This window comes from Ochotona curzoniae, unplaced genomic scaffold (genome assembly GCF_017591425.1).
Source record: "Ochotona curzoniae isolate NIBS_2020 unplaced genomic scaffold, NIBS_Ocur_1.0 scaffold_1037, whole genome shotgun sequence".
Classification (NCBI taxonomy): Eukaryota; Metazoa; Chordata; class Mammalia; order Lagomorpha; family Ochotonidae; genus Ochotona; species Ochotona curzoniae.
Window position 1 is genome coordinate 20,617,932 of NW_024467083.1, and position 17,576 is coordinate 20,635,507.

Sequence of the window (17,576 nt, forward strand, 5' to 3'; positions counted from 1 at the left end):
TTCTGTTGGTTTCATCTCTTCAAAACACTTTCATCTGATTAAATCATTCAATGACTCATAGATCATACAGTGGCATCATTTTCTTCAAGAAGGCTCTTGATTTTCATTTCTTCAGCTGCACGTTAGTCATTTAATAGCATGTTGTTTAACTTCTCGGTGTTAATTTCTTTTTTCTCCCGGATGTTGAGTTTGTTTTGTGGCTTTTCATTTAAGGGGATGTATAGTAGCTGTGTAATGGAGACTGTCATATCTGGTAACATGTCATTTAACTTCATGGCATTGTAAATTTCTATTTTTCTTTCTATTACTGATTTTGTATCATGACTTTTCATTTAAGGGGATGTACAGTAGTTGTGTAATGGAGATTGTCATATCTAGTAACATGTCATTTAACTTCATGGTATTGTAAATTTCTATTTTTCTTTCTATTGTTGATTTTGTATCATGACTTTCCATTTGAGGGAATGTACAGTAGCTGTGAAATGGAGATTAACATATCTAGATGTGAGGATGCAGTGTGGTATGAATTTCCTTTTCCAGACAAAGATGGACTTACAATGAAACTGTTTACTATATCTTGACAATAGGATTCTGGACTCTACGCCATTGTCCATGCCCGCAATGTTGGACATATGACTGAGTATGAAGAACTATATGTTAGTAATGACATAAAGGAAGTAGGTGGGGGGGAGGGGATAAGGGAATATGGAACTGTATCATAAAATGATAGCAATAATAACAAAATGCAAAAAAAAAAAAGTTCAATGCCAGAAGAAAAGGCACATCTTACTGGGAGTTGGCAAAAAGAAAGGTGCTCTACTTGTCTTCTAGTTGTCTCTACACCATGAAGTCAAAATAAAAATACCAGTGATGACCAAAAAAAAAGAAACCAAAAAAACAAAAACTAGATTTTATCTTAAACTCCTCAATAAAATACTTGCCCAACAACAAAAGAAATAGAAGCTATTTCACTAATCAAGTGTCCTAATGATATGAAGAAAGATACAAAAATTAACCATGTGTACCTCTTCTTTACCATTAAAGTGGTCAACTGAAAATAAAATTTTCTAACAAGTATTTAGTCAGCTAAAGACGTCCTTCAAAGACCAAAGCCAGAATACACTTCTACAACAAATCTGAAACAATCTCTGATTTTGAACAAGCTGATACCACACTAGGTGTCATAAAGTCCAAATCACAGTAACTTCTGTTATGAAACATAAAGAAGAGAAACATTCCAGAGGTATCTCAAAGGATAGGCTCTCACATTTAAATTCTAGTTCCCCAGGTTCTCACACAAACTGCTGAGATAACACAAGCCGGTGTTACATTTGGGAAATACTTTGTAAAACTACTATAAATGATAGGAGCCTAGGAAGAATTTTAAAAATAAGAATCTGTAGTAGTTCCAAAATGCAAGCCTCAGATTATCAATATGTATACACTCATGATACAAATACATCTAAAATATTTTTCTTCTTTATGAAATACGCCATTTCAACAATGACTGCACTTAACTCCCATCTTTAATTACGTTTTGCTTCTGGCTCTGTCCAAAGTGTAAGAATTCAGTCTGCTTATTGATTTATTTTAGCAGATGTCACAAACTATAAGATTATTTACTAATCTAGTTTGGGGACTTAACATTTCCCATTCAGTTTCTTAAAGGAATGCAACAGAGGTTGTGTCCTGGTCAAGCAAAGCCCATTTGCTGCCTGGTTGGGTTTTCTCTCCTTAGCGCCTTGCGTCTATATTCAGGAGTGTAATATTCTTTCTAATCCTCCCTAATCCTTGCCCATTTTTTTAAAACACAGTAAAAGATCACTCACACTATGCGGCTGTGGGAAAATGGGCTCAAACAGGTGACCTCTGACAAGACTCCTTATGCACTTTGTGAATGCAGTAAGAGCTTCTTCACAGAAAGCAAAGAAAATGTGACAACTATAGTGGAATTATCATCATGGAAAGTATTTTTTATTTTCAGAAGAACACTATTTAAATGCTTAATTGCCATTCTACTAAAATTCAACAAATATCCCAATAATTTCTAATGAGTTTTAGAATCTATTAACTTTAAACTAAATCCCAACATAATAATTAGTATATAGCTGGTAACTACTTGGCAAAGGCAAGCAAAGGTATCCAATTAAAAATTATTCCATAAAATTTATATCAGGAAAGATATCAATTGATATGTCAAGAAAATGCTTGTTTTAGAAAAGGATGTATTTATTTGAAAGACAGAGTTGGAGAAAGGGAGAGAGGAAGGGAAGGAAAGAGAGCCCCTCAATCTTCTGGTTCACTCTGTAAAAGTGCAATAACCAGGACTGGATCTGGCTGAAGTCAGAAGCCATGAACCTCATTGGGTCTCCTAAGCGGTTCATCTTCCACTGCTTTCCCAGGCGCACTAGCAGGAAGCAGAATCAGAAGCGGGGTAGCCAGGATACAAATGGACACTGCCAGTGTCACAGGTGGCAGCTTAACTTGCTATACCATAATGCCAACCCGAGAAAATATTTTTTCAAACAGCTGTATGCCTGTATTTTCACTGTTTAATAATCTAAGTGATAAGTCAGATATTAAACAAACATGTGGAATACTTATTAAGAAGTTTTATTTCAGAATTTTACATCAAAATCAATTTTTAAAAACTTCCTTATGTTTACCTTTTATTGTTAATCCCTACCAGCAATTTCCTCTCTAATATGACTTGAAGGCAAAGCAATTTTTCAGTTTTTAATTAGATACCAAAATAAAATCTGGTCCCTATGGTATAAGTTTGGTCTGACTCTAATGCGTGGGCTCAGGTCCTGGCTCTTACTCTTGTGTCCAGCTACCTGTTAAAGCATACTCTAGGAAGCAGAAGGTTATGGCTCAAGTAATACAGTTCCTGCCATCCACTTGGAAGACTTGGGTTGAGTTCCTGGCTCCCACCTTTGCCCTAGACCAGACCTCATCGCTGCAAGCATTTAGAGAACATACCAATTGAATGGTATTTCTTTTTCCATTTTGTATGTTTCTATTTGCTGTCTCCCAAATATATTATAAAAAGTTATAGAACTGTTCTTTATAGGTTTAAGTTACTGCACAGGAACAACCACATTCATCATATTCTACCACATTTCACAACTTAGTTAACTGGGTCAAATTGATATACACAATTAAAATATATTTGAAATCATATTTCAGGTTATTACTTACATATATTTTTTTGTTAAGATTTATTAATTTTTATTGGAAGGCAAATCAGATTTACAGAGAGAAGAAGAGACAGAAAGACCTTCCCTCCACTTGTTCACTCCCCAAATGGCCAAAACGGCAAGAGCAAAGTTGATCTGAAGCCAGGAGCCACAAGCCTCTCTGGGTCTCCCATGCAGGTGCAAGATAACAAGGCTTTGGGCTGTCCTTAACTGCTTTCCCAGGATACAAGCAGGAAGCTGGATGGTAAGTGAAGCAGCTGGGACACAAATCAGACCTTCTTTGGGATCCCAGTGCGTGCAAGGTAAGAATTCAGCCATCAAGCCCTACATTTATTTTCTAACTCTCTTGGAAAACTAAAACCTTACTACCTACACTTTATTTTTAGAATTGGAAATGTTAAAGCCTAAAAGGTGGTTTATTTAAATTTGCTTAGGATTTTTATACTTCTTGGACATTTACATGCTCAGTGTGCAAAACAAATAAATCCAACAGAGTTCTGCTGTAAAAACATTACATACTGTATTTATGGAGAAAATTTATGGTTGTCTGGATTTCCTTTTTATGCACAATAAAATCAAAGCATATGCAACTCACTTTTTACATCATGGTACATGTTTTCCTATCTCTATAAAACTACCATTTTACATTGTTGTATAATAGTCCATTAAATGGAGTCATTTCAAAGTTTAAGAAATAAGGTCATTCTGAAATTATATTACTGGTCTTAAAAGGTAGGGGAAAATGGTATCATTAAGTAAAAGTTGTAAAAATAGTTACCTAATATGGCTTAAAATCAGGAAATGGTGGATATAAAACTCGGCTTTTGTTTACTTTATTGGGTTTTGAATGCAAGCTAGTTTGAAAATACAGACATATCTATAAACATTAATTGAGTGGTTGTTATCTTCTATGTCAAATATTGGACATAAAACGATGAATAAGAGCCCCATTCCTGTTCACAGAGAAACAACGAAGGGACACATAAACAGACAAAAAGAAAGGAAAGGGAAGAGAAAGAAAAATATGTGATTGAGATATTAAAGAACAGGGAGGAAGAGAAGCATTATCTCTTCCTGGGAACACTGGGTAAGAATCCTGTATAAAGGAGGTAACAGGCGAGCAAGGACTCAGAAAATGAGTGGGAACTTGCCAGGTGAAGAACCTAAAAGTAGCGTAATGGTAGTAAGATATAACAAAACAAAATCAATCCAGAAAACAGAGTCAGGAGGAATGAGGAACAAGGTACAGTGCCACGAGGGCAGGTAGGAGACAGATTCTGGGCCTGGCAGATGGACCTCTCTATGAGTAACTCTAAGGTATTGGCCCTTATTCTAATGGCAATAGGGAACCAGCAGAGATTTTCTTTGTTTTAATTTTTATTATTGTTTTATGATACAGTTCCATAGGCTCTGGGATTTCCGGTACCCATTCCAAAGTCCCCTCCCTGTTCCCTCCTCCCCCAGCAGAGCTCTTTAAGTAGCATAACATTAGCTGCTTAGGTAGATAATTCTAGCAACAGTCAAAGTAGAAAAGGCTATATGGCAGAAGTTTATGGAGGACTGTTTCAAAATTCTACTTAAGGTGATAATTAATTTGAGACGATTTCTAGATTTATATTTGTATGCTAAGAATTGCATTGAAAAGTCGGGTAAAATATACACCCAGCAGAAACAAAATTATTTCAGGGAAGTAGAACTGGGAAGGAGAGAACAGAGGAGTCACTACTTCGAAAATTTATGAAGTGTCTGAATTGTTAAAATCATCTGTTATGTCTATTATTATAATAACCTAACATTTTTAAATATAGATAGTGATGGCACAAATTAATCAATAACAGTGGGATGTTGTAGATAGTTCAAACTGAAAGACATTTCAAAGGTTAATGAAGAAAACAATAAAGCTATAGATCAAAATTCAAACATAGGAAGGAGAGACAGTGTACAGAAAACATTTGAAAAGAAATTTTAGCTTTCAAGGTACTTATTGAAGATTTCCACAACCATGTGAATGCAAACCTATAAACAAAGAAGAAAGCCAAAGCTAAAAACACAAAATTTGGAAATTATTAGCAAATAAATGTACCTGAAGACTTTGCAGGCCCACTTTAACTCTGAAGAATACTACTGTTGTATTTGCAATAAAATAGAAATCGCTTAGGACAAAACTAGCATTCAACTATGGACAAGATACTACACTCACATAAAATCTGCATATCAGGGCTTTCACTAAAAATTAAAAAATGAAAGCTGCTTAAAAGCTATAGCTAAAAAGGACGATGTGTGGTCTCATGGCTTCTTTCATGACTCCAAAACCTTACCTATACTTACACTCAAATTCACTTCAATTTTGAAGTGCTTTGATCTTTATAATTTATCTTTAGATTACTTCTTTTGATTACTTTGTAAAACTTACAACAGCTTTAGACCAAAAGCAATATAATTCTGACCTGAAGTAATGATAATGCTTTATAATCTTCCTCTTAAAAGCAGAGGCTAAAGAAAAATCTCTCTGAAGGCATCTGAAATTAAGGTACTTTGCTCTTGATCAGTCATGCACACAAAGAACCAATTTATCTCTGCAATTAGTGTTCTCAGGGCAAATTCTATGAGATTGGACAGGCAAGCTGAATGCAAGGAGTTCACACAAATATGTATTAGGGAGACTAAAGACAGTCCTGGATAGAAAGTGAACAGAACTGCTACGTAAATAAATTGAAAGAAAACAATAGCTTCCCAACAGCCTCAGGAGTAAAGGAAAAGAGCCTTATACTGAGGGAGACAAAAAATAGCCTAGAAAGAGCACGGATTTGCAATATGAAAACATATTGCACATCATCCTACAGAGTGACACTTTAAGAGATAAACATTGCATGCTTCAACTCTTCTACTTAGACGAAGGGCGTCATAGAAAAGTGAGGTCTTATTTGGTCTAGTTCAGAACATAAACTTCAACCCCACTTCTCCCTCTTCTCCACATACTCCTGCTATACCACTCAATCCCAACTGAATGCCTATTTCCTTTTTAGCATTTACATATTGAATAAAACACAGGTATTTTGACCAATGAAATACACACTGCTGCTAAGCGGTTTCTATAATACATACTAGATAAAAATTGACATCCTAGGCCTAGTGTGGTAGCCAAGTAGCTAAAGTCCTCGCCTTGCGCATGCCAGGATCCCATAAGGGCGCTGGTTTATGACCTAGTGGCCCTATTTCCCATGCAGCTCCCTGCTTGTGGCCTGGGAAAGCAGTTGAGGACAGCCCAAAGACTTGAGTCCTTGCACCTTTGTGGGAGGCCCAGAAGAAGCTCCTGGCTTTGGATCAGTTCAGCTCTGGCTATAACAGCCACTTGAGGAGTGAATCAGCAGATGGAAGATCTTCGTTTCTGTTTCTCTTCCTCTCTGTATACTTGACTTTCCAATGAAAAATAAATATTAAAAAAATTTCTGCTGAAAAAAATAATTTTAACATGCTATCAATAACATATTCCTAAATATATACTTAAAACCTGTATTAAACATGTTTTTATCATTGTGTTATTTTTTCAAAAAGATTTATTATTTATTTTTATTGGAAAGTCAGATATACAGAGAGAGGGAGAGACAGGAAGGAAGATCTTCTGTTCGTTGGTTCACTCACTTAGCAGCCGCAATGGCCGGAACTGAGCCGATCCAAAGCAAGGAGCCAGGAGTTTCTTCTGGGTCTCCCATGTGGGTGGCAAGGTTCCAAGGCTTTGGGCCATCCTTAATTGTTTTCCCAGCGAGCTGGATGGGAAATAGGATCACTGGGTTTAGAACTGGCACCCATATGGGATCCTGGTGCATGCAAGGTGAGGACTTTAGGCACTAGGCTAACATGCTGGGCCCATTATTGTGTTATTTTTAATGTTCTATTTTAACTCTTGCCCTAAGGGCTTCATTTACATATGTAGTCCTCAAATTAGTTAACTCCTAATTATATCAATATCTTCACCTTCACCTCATCTCAACAAAGGAGAACCTAAATCTTATGCTTTATAGTCACTAAAATAATATACATAAGCAAAAAAGTACTTATAGGATGGATCAAACGGGAAGGAAATAACAAAAATAAAATAAAGCAATGAACACCACAATCAATACTATTGCCTGGCTTGCACTCAACACATGCTGTCTCATTTAATCTGAAGGCAAGATACTTACATAGTTTTTTCCAAGCTGTCATATTCTGTTTTCTTTACTGAGATATAGTATAAAATGCATAGATTTTATACTTGCAGTTCAAGGAGTTTTAAAAAACATAAATAACTAACACCCAAATCGAAACACAGTACATACTCATCACCCCATAAGGTCCTTTTCAGTTAATTCCCCACTCTCATCACTTGGTGGCAACCACAGATCACTTATCTTTTCCTGAACTTCATATATGGATGGAACCATTTAGGATATACTTTTTTTAATGTTTTGCTCTGTCATGTCTTTCTCACAGTTGAATAGTAACCTGTTGACTAAGTACATAGCAATTCGTTTATGCACTTATCTGTTGATGGACATTTGTATTGTTTTCAGTTTGGGACTTGTTTGAATTAAAAAAAAACACCCTTCTAAATCCAAGTATTTTTATGGATATACTTTAATTTCTCTTGAGTGTATGAGTTATTATATAGAAATGCTGGATTATGGGTGTGGACATATGTGAACCTTTGCAAGAAATCAACATTTGATTTCCTGAAGAGCTAATTTTGTAGTCTCAGTAATATATGAAAGTTCTAATTTCTGGGGCCTGTGTTCTGGTGCAGTGGGTTACACTGTCACTTGAAATGCCCCTATCCCTTACCGAAATGCCTAGGACTGAGTCCCACCTGCGCTTCCAATCCAGTTTCCTGTTAATATGACTGGGCAACAACAGATAATGGCTCAAGTACCTGGATCCCTATGATGGCTGTGAAACATCAGGTAGAGTTTCAGCCTTCTGGCTACTGCCCAGTCCAAGTCCCACTGTTGCATGCTTTTGGAGGTGAACCAGTGAATGCAAGCCTATGTACTTTCACTTGCTCTCATGTTCTCTTTCTGTCTTTTCCTCTCTGCTGTTCTGCTTTTCAAACAAATAAAAAGAAATTTTAAAGGAGTACATTCCTATATATCTTTCATAAGTATTTTTTTAAGGTTTTTTTTTTTTTATTGCAAAGTCAGATATACAGAGAGGAGAGACAGAGAGGAATATCTTCTGTCTGATGATTCACTTTCTAAATGGTCACAACGGCCGATGCTATGCTGACCTGAAGCCAGGGGTCTAGAGCATCAGCGGGGTCTCCCACCTGGGTGCAGGATCTCAAGGCTTTGGGCGGTTCTCAACTGCTTTCCCAGGCCACAAGCAGGGAGCTGGATGGGAAGTGGAGCTGCCAGGATTAGAACCTGCGCCCATATGGGATCCCGGCGCATCCAAGGAGAGGACTTTAGCCACTGGCCACCACATTGGGCCCAGATTCCTATATTCTTACCAAAATTTGTCCAGGGAGACCTGGACTCATGGAAATCTTACACATTGTGGTAGGAATGTAAAACAGTGGAGTCACTATAGAAAACAGTTTGACATTCTCTAAAAGTTTCAAATGCAGAATTAGCAATATAATCTATCAATTCCATTCCTAGGTATTTACCTTTAAGAGACATGAAAATGGGAGTGGGAATTCGATCTTGGCAGCTCAGGCGACAGCAGCCCTTCACAGTGGTGGTGACCTGCTTTCGAAGAGTACCAAAGCCAGGTCAGACTCAATGGCCGGGACTCGGCCCATGGGCACCATCGCCACACAGAGAGAGTCCTAGGCTTTGGGTGGCCAGTGTGCCCATTGGTTGCCAGGTTCTGCCTGCTGGCTGCCCAGCGGTGAGTTCTACAGTTTTTAGGGTATATAATTGCTGCCTGGGGATATCCAGGGATAAGGGAAGTGTAAGTGTAGGTGAGGGATGAATTCTGTGTGATTCCTAGCCATGGGGTCACGGAACTTGCTTGCAAACATGGGGACTGAGATCTGAGGGTTTGGAGGGGAGAGTCCATAAGTTCTATTTAGACCAGGCTGATTCACCAACCCACACTGGAATCCTGAGATGGGCTGTTAACGTAAATCACTGACTGCCACATACCAGTCTACATGAAAGCTATGGCTGGGGGCTTGTCTGGCAGGGTTAGGTACCAGTACCTGACTGAGTGGCAAAACAGAGGATGGATCACACCTGGCAAGGTAAAGATGCTAGCCAACATGAGAGAGAACCAGATCCAGGGAGAGATTTTCTGGGGGAAGTGCGGGCCCAACCCCATAGAAATACAAGTCCCACTGGTTAGCTTGCGAGTTGGGGTGGTGATGGGCTGAGCTAGGTATGAACATGGAACCTGCTATCACTTACTGGTAAAGGAACCGACAACAATTTTGGCAGGTCAAGGCAGCAGCACCCAAATGTGCATCCAAAACAGGATGTGGGGTGGGCCGAACTGCAACTGGAAAGGGGGCAGACCAGGCAGGGCTGAGCAAACCTTAACTCATGAGGAAGAATAGAAATCAAGATGGAACACAGGTCCATCTAGACTCTTACACAGACTGGTCTGCATGAGCCAGGGATACTAGGCCACAGTATTGAAGGCAAAGGCCAAGACTGAAGAGGGGCTATGCCAAGCTGGGTCAGAGCAACCACTAGCATGCATGCAATTTATGGTTGGGAACAGGCCTGACTGGGGAGCAAAGAAGATACCCTAATTGGGTTAGGGTTCCCACTGGTGAGTGCAGGGGCTGGAGTGGGGGCTGCATTCTGGTCTGGATTTGGCTGCAGCCTTCCTTTGCACAAGTGTGGACTGGGACTGGACGCACAGACTGTGCTAGACGCCAGCAGCATCTGGTGCTCTGGAGGACCAGGGTAGCTATAGGACAGACTAGGTTAGGTCTCTGCCCCCATTGAGCCATGTGTGAGCTGTGTCTAGGTAAAGACGAGCCGTAGCTGGGCTGAAACATTCAATAGTGAGAACCAGAATCTGTTGAAGTCCAGTTAGGAAAGGCCACTGTTCCTGCCAGGACAGGAGGTAGACTAAGTAGGGCTGGCTCATGGACCTACCAATATGCATGAGATCTGGCAATGGGACAGGCTCTGATGGAGGAGACTGGGAAACTTCTATGTCGGAACACAGTCCCTGCAGGTGAATGCAAGAATCACGATAGGGAGCAGCCCAGGCCAGGCCCGGGAAAGGTACCTCCTGGCATACATTTGGCATAGGTCTTGCACAGACCAGGCTGAACCAGTTCACATCATCTGCTGGCAAATCCGAGGACCAGAACAGAGTGAGGGTGGGGCCAAGTATGGTTGCAACACAGCCAGTGCACATTACAGTTGAGATTGGATGCCTGCTGGGCTGGGCTAGGCTATAACCCTCACCAGCGTCAGCTGGAATTGGGGGTGGGCTGGGCTGGGCCAGGCTACAACACCCACTGGCAAATGTCAAGGTGAGGAGGGCCATACAGATGTGGCCGCAGCACCCAACCAGCACACGTGAGAACCAGGGAGGGAGGAGAGAGGGAATGCGGAGGACTCCCCTGCTGGACAACCACTCCCGCTGAGGAGCATGAGCTGGGATGGGGGCATACCAGACCAGGCAGGACCACAACACCTGTGTGCCTCATGTGGATTAGATAAGGGAAAAGCCAGGCTGGGCTGATTGTTCCTACTGGTGGGTGAGGGTTGTTTGGGCTTAGCTGCAGCATCAACTGGCAGAAGCTGGCCCTGGGGGCTAATCTGTCAAGTTAAACCACAGAACCACCTGGAGAGTGCATAAACCAGGAGTGCAAGTGGGACCAAGAGGGAAATAATGGGCACCTCCCTCTTGGGTTACCACTCCCACTGGAGAGTATGAATACCAGGCCTGGAGCAGGAGTGGCAAGACAGAGTGGTACCCACCAGCATGTATGTGGGCTGGATAATAGAGCAGGTTGGGTTGCACTAGGCTTCAATGCCCATTGACATGTATGAGAGCTGAATGGGATGTGGGAAAGAATGAATAAGTTTGCGGTACATATTGGTAAGCATGGGAACAAGGGTAGGGGGCAGGCCTGGTGGGAGTTATGGGGAGTCGCCCCAACTAGGTTGCAGCTCCCACTGGTTTGTGTGAGGGCCAAGTATGAAGTGGGCAGGTTCAGGCTAGACTGCAACACCCACTGTTTTGTGTGGAACACAGGGTTGGAAACAGAACTGACCCAGCAATTGCAACCACTAGCATCTACATAAGTTGACCACGGGCAATGGACTATGCCAGATCCTGTACTGGCAAGCACACACAAGAATCAGGTTTGGGATCACCTCAGATGAAGTTTCTCTGTGGATCTCTCCAACTGAACTGCTGATCTCAGAACCCCAACCATGAAGAGACTATGTCAGCCAGTGGATTCTGAAGAGATTTCATCGAGCTTGGAATGGTGAGACTGGCAGCAATTCAGCACTGTTAAACTATCAAAACTGCTTGAGCAGGACCCTCGGAGCATGCACCCCGTTGGGGATCCAGGGATGGGTGGGAGGCTGGATGGGGCTTTTCCTTTTATCTCTTTTCTTACCCTGAATACAGAAAAAAAATCATACTAATGTGGAAACAATGGTCTTACCCACTTTTCTGTAGCCCTTGACCCTTTGTACCCTAATCAACTATGTAAAGAATACCAAAATAAAAAAATTAAAAATAATTAAAAAGACATGAGAACATAAACCCACACAAAAAGTTACTTATGGATGTTCATAATAGCTTTATCTATTCTAGACAAAAAATAGAATCAATCCAAATCTCCATCAATGGATACATAAATATAGGGGAATAGATAAGAATGGAGTACAGGAACATGTTGCAGTATGCTAAGTCAAATAAATCAGACAGAAAATCTCATATACTGTATTATTCTGTTTATATGGAAAGTCCAGAATAGGAAATCTATACAGACAGAAAATTGATAAGTTGTTGCCAGGAACTAGGGGAAGCAGGAACGGAAGTAATGGTTAACACATGTAGGTTTCTTGCAGGTGAAATAAAATGTCTTATTAGTAAATGGTGGTAATGATCTTACAACCTTGTGAATATAATAAAAATTAATGGGATCAGTATTGTGGTTTAACTGGTAGAGCCACTGCTAACAACATTGGCATCCCATATAGGAAAGAGTTCAAGCATTGGCTGCTCTACTTTCAATCCAGCTCCTGCTAATGTACCTGGGAAAGCAGAAGTGTTTGTGCCACTGCACCCATGTGGGAGATCCAGAAGAAACTCCTGACTCCTGGCTTCTGACCACTGCTACCATCTAGACAGTAAATCAACAGATGGAAGAGTTCCTTGGGTCACTCTCTACCTCTTCCTCTCTCTGTAACTCTTTCAAATAAATAAATAGCATTTTCTTGGTACAGCAGTTAAGATACCACTTAGGAGGAATCAAGATATATGCATAGGGCCCGGCATGATAGCGTAGCACCTAAAGTCCTCACCTTGAAAGTGCCGAGATCCCATGTGGGCGCTGGTCCTGGTCCTAGTCCTGGCAGCCCCACTTCCCATCCAGCTCCCTGCTTGTGGCCTGGGAAAGCAGTCAAGGGCGGCCCAAAGCTTGGGGACCCTGCACCTGCGTGGGAGACCTGGAAGAAGCTCCTGGCTCCTGGCTCCTGGCTTCGGATCAGCTCAGCTTTGGCTGTTGCAGCCACTAGGAGAGTGAATCAAAAGATGGAAGATTTTCCTCTCTGTCTCTCCTCCTCTCTGTATATCTGCCTTTCCAATAAAATAAATATTTTTTTAAAAAAGATATTGGCATAGGGTGCAGACATGTTCGAGATGATTGAGAATCATTAGGGTAAGGCATAGAGAGCAGATTTCAGGAAAAGATAGGATTCTGGCAATCAACAGGGGGGTACCTGGAGAGTTGCTGGACACAGGGAAGAGGCAGTGATGGAGCAGTGTTACAGGGAACAAAAAACCTACCAGCTGCCAGTGAGCAGGGATCTGGACTCCAGCAACAACCAGGAATCCAGAGGTGGCCACAGATCAGCTCTTGTGGCAGCCAGGTGGGAGCCCTGGTTCACATGGGGGGCTCAGGAGGTGAGGCTAGGCTGGGACTGGTCAATCCTGCCAAACAGTTTGGCTCAGCAATGAATGGAAAGGGAGAGGGGGACTCCATGGGGCAGACTGGGGGCAGGTCAGAGCTAATAGCACAGGGACCAAAGTCAGAGTGAGCACGTTTCCAGTTAGTCACACCCAGCTAATCCCATGCGGAGGACAGCGACAGCTTCATTTCCTGCAGGATCTGTTTGGTCCCTAGATAGGAAGGCCAACAGCCCCGGCTCAGGCAGTGCCCCGTCAGGCACCATCTTGTGTGTCTAGACAAGATCAGTGTCTCCAGCAAACCAGTTATCTAGGACAGTTGGCGTCTTCCTAATCCAGGACACTGATTGAACGTAAAAATTGACTTGTAGACCTGTAGGTAATACATCTTAGAAATCTGCACTAAGGAAAAGAATCTGCCACACAGAATTGCATGTCAAAAGTTAAAAGAAGAGACAGAGGCACAATGAATGCTACCGAAGACTCTCTGGTTAAGGAGCAAAAGTCTCTACCATCCTCAGGGTTAAGCAAGGAAGACATGGAGAAAACAGGAGACACAGAATTTAGAAAATTCATTATAAAGCTTCTGACCAACAATGAGAAGCACAGAATACAAGAGCTCAAAGAATTTAAGGAATATATCACACAGGAAATGAATCAAATGAAAGCTGACATTTCAGAAATTAAGAATACAGTAGAGCAAACTAAAAGTACAGTGGAGAGTCTCAAAAATAGAATAAATGAAGCAGAAGAACGAATATCAGAGATGGAAGATAACTTCCCGTCATCAAGAGAAAACAAACAAAAAACTGGAAGCAGAGCTAGGCCAAGCTAAAAAAGTATCTAAGAATTAAAAGATATGATTAAAAGGCCCAGCATAAGAAATTATTGGAGTTCCAGAAGGCACAGAAAGAGCAACTGGGACTAAGGGTGTATTCAATGAAATAATAAATGAAAACTTCACTAATCTAGAGAAAAACTTAGAAAACAATATACAGGAGGATCACAGAACTCCCAACATAGTTAATCAAAAGCGAACTTCACCACATTACAGGATAATCAAGCTCTCCTCAGCTGAACACAGGGGAACAATCCTTAAATATGCACATGAGAAAAATCAAGTGACCTATAGCAGAACCCCAATCAAACTCACAGCTGAGTTTGTGAGGAAATGCTACTGGCCAGAAGAGAATGGAATGAAATATTCCAGACTCTAAAAACGAAAAATTTTTATCCCAGAATCACGTATCCTGCAAAGCTCTCCTTTGTCTTTGAAAATGAAATAAAATTCTTCCACAATAAAGAAAAACTCCAAGAATTTGCCTCCTCTATATCTGTCCTACAAATAATATTCAAAGATGTTCTGGTGAAGGAGAAAAGAAAGAGCAGTTACCAAAACTAAAGGTAAATGTGGAGAACATCCCACTACAGGGCAAACAGAAGATTCAATCAAAGAACAAGTCATTGCCACTTATCCATATTAACACTGAATGTAATTGGTTTAAACTCATCAATCAAATGCCATAGATTAGAGGACTAATTAAGAAAAAAACATCTATCTGCTACTTACAGGAGATACATCTCATCAGCAAACATCAGAATAAACTGAAAGTGAAAGAATGGAAAAAAGATATTCCAAGTGAATAGTAAGGAAAAACGTGTGGGTGTAGCCATTGGCAGGATTGACATCATCAAAATGTTCATATTACCAAAAGTAATACACAGATTCAATGCAATCCCAATCAAAATCCCAACTACACTCGTCTCAGAAATAGAAGATGCAAAAATTCATCTGGAAATACAAGAGACCACAAATAATCAAGACTACCCTGAAGAATAAAAATCAAGCTGGAGGAATCACAATACCAGATCTCAAGACACTCTACAGAGCAGTGGTCATCAAAACAGTCTGGATTGGTACAGAAACAGAGAAGAGCAATGGAACAGAATAGAAACACCAGAAGGGAGCCCACACATGTATAGACAACTAATCTTTGACAGGAAATTGCAAACAATCCAGGGAAAAAGCCTGGTCTATTCAACAAATGCTGTTGGGACTACTGGATAGCAGCCTGCAGAGGTAAGAAGTGAGACACACACCTGTCACATTATACAAAAATCAGCTCTAAATGAATCAAGGACCTAAATCTATACCCAGAAACCATCAAATTATTAAAGGAAAATATAGGAAATACTCTTCAAGAAAGAGGAACAGGGAAGCTGCCACCAAACAAGTTTGCTCATGCTTGCTTACAGCCAATTCTTACTTAACCTGCAGCCCAGGGGACAATTGATCAGCTCTGTGTGTTATATAGTTTACCTCTCTAGAAATTTGGTAAGAATGAAATTATACAGTATGCTGACTTTATCACTGACTTCTTTCACTTTACATAAAGTATCTGAAGTTTATTTATGCTGTTGCATGTACTATTTCTTCTATTTTTTGATAAGTATTGCTCCATCAAATGGAAAAACCACAATTTATTTATTCATTTACCTGTCTGAATCACCTCAAATTTTAGTTGCTGTGAACATGAGCATCTGCATAGAGAATCTCTGGGTTTTTATTGTTCTTGAGTGGATTCCTAGAAAGTGAAGTGACGAGTCATATGTTGTAAGACTAGTTGCAATGTATGCAATTTCTTCACATCTTCTAGCAAGTAAGGAGTATCACACTGTTGTTTTATATTTCCCCAATGCCTAGTGTTATCAACTATATTCAAATATGTTCTTTAGTGAAGATATATATTATGTGTACACATATATATCTTTTGCTCATGCTTTGAGTTATTGTTTTCTAAGTTTATGTATATCTAGATATTATATATATATATATATATTCTATAAACATATGTATGTAAATTATATAGTCTTATCCTGGCTACAAATCCTTTAACTGATACATAATTTGCAAATACCTTCTCCCAGTCTTTGGCTTGTCTTTTCATTTTCTTAATGTCTTTAAAAAAATTGTATATTTTTAAAAGATTTATTGGAAAGGCCGACTTACTGAAAGACAGAAAGATCTTCCATCTGCTAGTTTACTCCCCAAATGGCTGCCAAGGACATAGCTCTCAGATCAAAAGCAGGAGCCAGGAGCTTCTTCTAGGTCTCCCAAGTGGGTGTAGGGTTCAAAGGCTTTGGGCCATTCTCTACTCCCACAAGCAGGAAGCTAGATGGGAAGCAGAGCAGCCAGGACATCAAGTGTCACCTATATGGGATGCCAGTGCTTGCAAAGCTAGGATTTAGGCACTGAGCCATCGGGGGGGGGGGGGGGGAGGATTCATATTTGTTTGAAAGGCAGTGCAAGAGATAAAGGTAGAGAGTAAATCTTCCACTAGTTGTTCATTCCCCAAATGGTTGCAACAGCCAGGGCTAGGTCAGGCCAAAGCCAAGAACCAGAAACTCTATTCAGGCCTCGCATGTGAATGTGAAGGGTCCAAGTACTTGAGCTATATCTGCTGCTTCCCTGGGTGCATGAACAGGAAGAAGAATAGTAAGTTGGGGAATTAGGACTTGAACCAGCACTGAAATATGAGATAACAATGTTTAAGTTGAGCTTACCCTTCAAAGTCACAATGTTGGTCCCCTTAATGATATCTTAGAAAAGCAAAGTTTTTGTGGCCTGTACAGTAGTAGGCTAAGCTTCTGCTTGTGACCTGGACATTCCATATGGGTGCCATTTTGTGTCCTGGCTGTTCAACTTTCAATCCAACTCCCTGCTTATGGCCAAGGAAAGTAAAAGAGGAGATGGTTCAAGCCCTTGGGCCATTGTACCCACATAGGAGATATGAAATAAGTTCTTGGTTCCTGGCTTCAGATTGGCTCAACTCTGGCCATTTTGGTCATTTAGGCAGTGAAACAGTTGGCGGAAGGCCTCTTTCTTTGCAACTCCGCTTTTCAAATAATTTTTTTAAGCGAAGATTTTTAATATCTAAAAACTCTAATTTATCAATTTTTTCTTTCATGGATCAAATCTTTGAATAAATCTTTGCCTAACCCAAGGTCACAAAAAAATTTTCCTACCATGTCTACCAGAAGTTTTATAAATTTTTCTTTTACATTTTAATGTATAATTTTCCAGCAGTAGGAAACTGCTTAAGTTGCCTTGAACCTAGGCAAATGTTACAGTTTTAGAAGAAAATCAGCGTATAGCCAGCTAGCATCCTGGACCTGGTTAATGCCAACTCTGTGTTAACTATACCAATGTGCCAGTACAGTTGCCTGTTCTATTTGGGGGGATGGTAATCCTGGAGCACCACCTCAGGCTCATGCCATCCAGGCCTT

The 17,576-nt window shown here is 40.5% G+C and overlaps 1 protein-coding gene across 8 annotated transcripts in view; it reads right to left on the bottom strand.

Annotated features, from left to right (window-relative positions):
* The window catches only part of ST7L (suppression of tumorigenicity 7 like), an 88,083-nt gene that overhangs the window by 20,112 nt on the left and 50,395 nt on the right, over positions 1–17,576 (bottom strand). The window lies entirely within an intron of this gene.